This window comes from Penaeus chinensis, chromosome 22, assembly GCF_019202785.1.
Source record: "Penaeus chinensis breed Huanghai No. 1 chromosome 22, ASM1920278v2, whole genome shotgun sequence".
NCBI lineage: Eukaryota > Metazoa > Arthropoda > Malacostraca > Decapoda > Penaeidae > Penaeus > Penaeus chinensis.
In genome coordinates, this window is record NC_061840.1 from 26,841,177 (window position 1) to 26,847,999 (window position 6,823).

General features: G+C 38.0%; 1 long non-coding RNA gene across 1 annotated transcript in view; it reads right to left on the minus strand.

Moving 5' to 3' along the window:
* LOC125036805 overlaps positions 1–2,491 on the minus strand; it is a 3,236-nt gene extending 745 nt beyond the window's left edge. The window contains exons 1-3 of the long non-coding RNA XR_007115915.1: positions 2,421–2,491; positions 482–568; positions 1–25 (exon numbers count right to left, since the gene is read on the minus strand). The exon at positions 1–25 is cut by the window's left edge and continues 745 nt beyond it. This is a non-coding gene — a long non-coding RNA (uncharacterized LOC125036805). The remainder of the gene's footprint in view (positions 26–481; positions 569–2,420) is intronic.
* Positions 2,492–6,823: the final 4,332 nt, after the last annotated feature.

The following is a 6,823-nucleotide window of genomic DNA, read 5'->3' on the forward strand; positions in this document are numbered from 1 at the left end:
GGTAGGTGGCGCTGAAGCTGGCAATCTGAAATGGTAAAAAGGGTCAGTTTTGCTCGGCCAGATACAACAAAAATAGTCATGTCAATTCACGAAACAGCAGCAATAATGGATGGAAGAGTGTGTGTGCTTTTGTGTGTATGTGTTGTATTGTTTGTTTGTTTGTTTGTTTTGTTGTTTGTGTGTGGGTGTGTTTCTTTGTGTGTGTGCGTTTTTTTGTGTGTGTTTATTTGTTTGTGTGTGTGTGTTTGTGTTTGTGTTTTTGTTTGTGTTTGTGTGTGTTTGTGTGTGTGTGTGTGTTTGTTTGTGTGTGTGTGTGTGTGTCTGTGTGTGTGTGTGTGTGTGTGTGTGTGTGTCTGTGTGTGTGTGTGTGTGTGTGTGTTTGTGTTTGTGTGTGTGTTTGAGTGTGTGTGTGTGTGTGTGTGTGTGTGTGTGTGTGTGTGTGTGTGTGTGTGTGTGTGTGTGTGTGTCGAGAATCACTCACATCAACAAGCCTGGATTTGGCCGCCACGAAGAAGCCACCAACGCTAAACTTCGGGAAATTATCCAGCAAGTCCAGGAGATGCGTCAGCTGAAGCGTAACAAAAGCAAAAGATTTAGAAATAATGATAATAATAAATAAAAAAAAAAAAACATCAAAATAAGTCGTAGAAAAAATACTAAATCTCGGAAACTTACAAAAGAGCTTTCAGTGACCACCATTTCTATTTAAAAACACAAAATTAAATTGTATGTGTATATATATTGCAGAAAGAGGAATATTTCTTATTAGAGATATACACAAACTTATCTAGAACTTACAAGGGAGTTTTTAAGAAACACCATCTCGATTTAGAAACAAAATTTAATTATATATGTTTCTGAATGAGGACTCTTTCTTATTAGAGATATACACATGGATATAGAAATGTGCCCAAAGTTATATGAAAAAAAAAATTCTTATGGTGTCATATCTCTAACGCTGACGGATGTCTTCGCCAGCCATCACGGTTTACAATAGTTCTGCATTTTTTTGTTATATTCAAAGTAGGTATATCTATCATATCTGTGTTGTTATGTCTGTCTGTGTTGTCCTCTTTTTCTTGTTACTTCATTTTTTCCTGATAGACCCGGGTGTTTGATTTTGTTTCCTCTGAGTACCTGGCCTTAAAAAAAGATTAACACTCTCTCGCGAATAGGTTTCATCAACTCATCTTGTTACAAGAGTCATCCTTAAAATCTTTGCATTCAATTCAATTCTTGGCTGTGGCATTTGCATAACTCTTCTCAGGTTTTCCATCGCTTGCACTCTCTCTGAACTCCTCTTGCTGATTACCCATGTCTCTGCTCCTTAGTGTTGACCAATTGTATGTATAAGCCACTCTCTCTCCTGTGTCTAAGTTGATACTATTGTTAAGAAATTATGCGTTTTATCGAAAGATCCGTTAGCCACCGTAATTCTCTTCAAGGCTTCGTTTTCGTATCTACAGTCAAATGCTATGATGCTTCTTAAGTAATAAAATCGTTGGACGACTTCTACCCTTTTGTTGTTAAGGAGAATATGGCAAGAAGGCATTTCTTCATTTGTTTTTCAAACCTTTAGTCTCGCTACTTGTCTTAAACTTTTCTAAAAGTTTTCTGGGCTTTACCTTTGAGTCAGCTTTCAACAATGTATCACCTGCACAGCGCAGATTGCTTTGACTTTGACGGCTGTTTCTTGTCTCCAATAAAAATCACACATTAATTTCAAGTCTTTGCCATCGATATCACTTTAAGACCAAGGATTTATATAAAGTCAGAATGCTTTACCTTGTCAAATGCCTTTTCATAGTCAGTGAATCACATGTGAATGCCTTTTCTTATTTCCATTTTCCATGAGCATATGTATGGATACTAAATTTGAATAATGCATTCCTGGCTTCTCCCTCAACTGTAGAACCATATTGCTCCTAAGTTTCTTTTCTTTCTGTGCCTTCAGACTTATTATTTGTGTTATATAGTTCATTATTGTTCTGTGTAAATTGCATTCTCTTACTCCAGGCTTCTTTGAGATTGCTACGAAAATTGACGCCTCCATTTCTGTGGGGATTGTCCCAGTGTTGTAGATGGTGCTTGCAAGTTTGGTGATAGGAGGCTTTCAAGAACTCTGACGTTCTCACTTATCACTCCGTTCTCACTTATCTGAAAACACTTACAAAAAACAAAGGAATGATCATTGCACCTAGAAAGACAAATAAATAACAAGTGAACACTTCGGAAACACGTACGCAAAATGAACACTAATAACCTAAACACGTGCGTAAAAAAATAATAATGATAATATAATTAAATTAAAAAACAACACAAAAAAAACAAACATATAAACACTTATTCTAAAAGATAATATATACGATATACCATATTACACATAAATATAGAAGTGCACCATCTCCTCGCATTCTCACCTGCAGAGCCACGTCAGGGTCAGGCGTCATCAGCCGATACTTTGCAGCGACGTAGCGGAGGGAGGTCACCTGACAAAGAAATAGTGACAAATGTAGAAGAAAGGGTATGGAGGAGAATCAAGAGCACCATAATGTAAAATATACAATTAACGACATTACATCATCATCAGAATTACGTGATTTGTTTCATGATGTAACATCGAAACGTCAGTTACACAGCATGTATTACTTAATCATTATTTTCCTTCAAACGTTCTCAACCAACGGATTAACTTTGGCTTAGACCAGTGGTATTTAGCATGTGGGCCATGAAATGTTAATAATAAAGGGAGTAAAATAAAAAGAGAGAGTGGACTATCCATACGTTCTTATTAATATCAGTGTAGGTTATAATTGGTGTTGTATGTAAGAAAATGTAAGATAGAAGTTCCCATCCCTCATTCCGTTTCTTTAGATTTGAATACAGTATATTTTCCTCTCTCTTTCTTTATCTCTCCCTCCCTCTCCTCCCCCCCCCTCTCTCTCTCTCTCTCTCTCTCTCTCTCTCTCTCTCTCTCTCTCTCTCTCTCTCTCTCTCTCTCTCTCTCTCTCTCTCTCTCTTAGTATTTGTAGGCAGGCGTTATAAATGCACTCAAAGGATTGAATTAGTCCTTTCCAATCCTGGGCCAGATCAGTATATTGTGTAAAACTAATATGTATAGTATTTGATTTCACTTGTACCCATTCCATCTGATATTTATTTATTCATTGTTTTTTTATCACCAGAAGACTGAGGATTCAGCCTTATAAATCTGTCATTGCTCTTACCTTTTAGCTTAAAATGAATCTAAAACTCTGTAGTTTACAAGAGCATATTATGTAGATACTTCCTGGGTTTCGAAGGTTAAAGGTTAAATGTATGTACAGTACTTAATGTAAGCGTAATATGAGTGGTTTTTTTTTCTCTCTCTCTCTCTTCTTTTTACAGCTAGCACATTTCCCCTATTCCAGTTAGTGGGCTAGCAATCCCTAGACCGAGCTGTCCACAGGTGAAGTCGAAGAGAGGAGGCAGATACAAGGTAATGAGGAATTGAGGAAGCTCGTTCTTAGGTGAATTGCATTTCGAGAAAGTGTTTTTGGAAGGGGGTGGCCGTACAGTGTTTAATTAAATGCCACCAACAACCCTAACTCTGTCAATCATTGTCTTGTCATTTTACCCAAGAAACTACAAATATACGGTACGTTGGTGAAATTGGCAGCATGGCCTGTCTTCTCATGGAAATGTTTATAGTCAACAACAGGAAGAGAGAAACTGGCTGATATAGTCCAATACATAATACTATTATTGATGTCTGGAAAGGGAAAACTGATGCAATTATGGCAAACAACTTCTTGAAACTGCCTCAGCAAAAAATACTTGTGAGAGAGACACAGAAGGGTAGACACAGAAAAGGTTAAGAAAGGGTAGCCAAGGGGATTGGAAGAATTCTGATGGGTTTATGTGTGATAAATAGCGTAAAAGTAAGAAAGAGCAAGAACAAATGTGTGGGGAAAATAAAAAGGAAACAATAAATTTAATTTAGTTTGCGAAGAGTGATATATTTAATCTTTTTGTTTGTAGAAACATTTTGATCACTTAATAGGTGGGGGAGAAAATAAATGGAAGCAACTAGAGAAGAGGTAAATAAAATATGTGAAACATAAACGAAACACTCTGGTTGTCGTCATTCCTTTACCTAACTGAAAATTCCTCACAAGGTGAAATTTTACACACATCTATACCGCACACCAACTTTACACTCGCAAATCCTAAAAAAAATGTTACCTAGTAAAATATTTGCTTTAGAAAGTTTATATTTACTGACCTTTCTAAGCACCTTGTCAGCTGTTTTGTAGAATATAAGTGATAATGATGCTGTACATGAGGTAAGGTAGAACATGAAGTGGTATTTCATTTCTGTAACAACAGCGAATGGAGTAGCGACTGAAAAGCCAACAGTGTGTGATACGTGCCAAGGCTGGAGAGCTGAAATACTGGGGTTGGCACAGATTTTGTAGCTGACATTCATGGATTTTGCAAATATGTTCACGTGCCCTTCCGACCTGGACACTTCTACCTGACGAAACAATTACTGGTTGTGGTCTTTATTGCAAAACATTCCTTATCAATACCAATGATATTTTTTGTACATCATTTACTGTGCTTTAAAGAAAGCAGCAGACCAGATATATAGATATTGTGACTGCAGTCAGATGTAATAAACATACAATGAAACATGATTCTGGTTACATAAGGTATCGCTTGCAATGACAAGAATATGACAAGAATAATAATGCTGTAAGTGAGGTATAGGCAGAGCATGAAGTCCTATTTCATCTGCTATAATAAGAACGTACAGAGCCGCAATGGAATAAGTAAGAGAGTAAGACACAAGTGCCAAGGCTGGAGAGCTGAAACACTGGGCCATCTGTAGCTGACACTCGTGAAATGTGCAAACACGTTCACATGCTCTTTGGAGCATGGTTGTGTTTTTTACTTCAAAACATTGGGGCTCCTCAGTCATGGTATCATAAACCTTTACTTCTGAAAAAAAAAAAAAAAAAAAAAAAAAAAAAAGTTTCTTCTACATAATTCACTGTGCCTATAAGAAAGCAACTAGTCAGATATATAGATAAAGTGTGAACAGAGGCTACAGTGATAAACATACAATGAAACCTGATTTTTGCAACGCAAAGTATTGCTTGCCAGTCAATTGGGAAATGGATTTCAGAGAACAACAGTACATTATACAAATGTTTGAAGAAAAAGAAGCCTTTAACTCGGATTAATGACCAGCAGTGCATGATATGGCTGGGTAAGTAACTATCCAGGTGAGATAACAGAGTGGCCAAGTGGTCTTGACCCAGCCAGAAGTGCATCACCAGAATGGATAATGTTGCTCTTTCTGTAACTTATTATACCAACTACTGCACTGTAAGTGGCACTCACTGCTCTTGGGTTTGTTAGTGCCTCAAGGAAAGTTAGAGAATGAACTAGGTGGATAAACAATGCACAGTTAGTAACAAGGATTTGAGTGTGTGCAAGTATAACATTTATCATGGAAAAAGAAAGATGTTAGAATTGCTTCCCTCTTGCCATTATGTTTTACCCATGTTAACCATATGCCGAGTTTTTGTACAGTCCCCTGTATTTTTTGTGAATTTTGTTACATACAGATGGCTCCACATGTGCTCAGCCACCATCAAGGTGCCCGAGCCTGATTTCCCCATTCATTGTATATTATTACAGTGGGCATCTCATTGAATTCTTGTTATCCGCGCCGTTTGGTTGAATGGTTAATGGTTAAAAGCAACATAAATGTGCTAGGTATCTAAGGTCATGTAGTACTATAGGAGCGTATAGTAAAGGGTAGTGAAGGGCGGTCAAGTTAGTAGTTAGTTGCTATACGTCAACTATCTAGATTTATGGTAGAAAAACCCACAATGTAAAACTAGATTTACTGAAAGTGAGACAACAGTTTCGGAATCCACCTGGATTCCATCCTCAGGTCTGAAGAGGAAAGGGAGAGGAGGGGGTATAAAATAGAGAAAGGAAAGGCAACGCAGTAACACGAGGCAGGTGAGGACAGACGAACGGATTTATATTGAAAAGGTTAAAGATGGGTAAAGGAGTTGATGAGTGAATGGGTTAAGGTAGGTTTAGGTAAGGGGATTAGAGCAAGTGAAGGATATGTATGCGTCTGAGGAAGGAGAACAGGGGTTAGACTCTGTAAGGATGTCTGATAGGTTGGGAGGAAGGTGAAGGGAGGATGGGTGGGGGAAAACAGAGGTACTGCATCATAATATGTTGAACTGAAAGAGGGACAATACATAGGGAACATAGGGGCAGATCAGAACGTGACATCAGACAGGAATGTGTTAGATAGGTGTGGCAATCCATAAGCGGGCGAGAGCCATCTCCCAACATCTGTTCCAATGAAATGGAGCTGACCAGGAGGAGACGTAGTTTTACAATATGTAATTTATTAGTACAGAGACTTGACCTGATATATGGTTGGTGTGATGTGGATATAGTGGCATAGTGTGCTAGATTATCTGCCTGTTCATTGCCGGAATTCCAACATGGGTGGGCACCCAGGAAAGTCTGATAGTTTTATGGCATGTGGACAGGTAGAACAACCAGTTCTGGATCAAACAAGGGGATTGGTCAAGTGCATTGAATTTATGAGAGTTAATGAGTTACAGGAATCAGTAAAAATAGTGAAAGAGGAAGAAGGGAGTGCGTGTATATATATATTTTTAAGGCAAAAAGGAGTGTGTCAAATTCTGTAGTAAGGATATTGGATTCAGAAGGGAGGGGGTATTCGAAAGTGCGAGTTGGGAAGGTTCCTGTGAAACCAGCACTGGAGGTGGATTTGGAACTA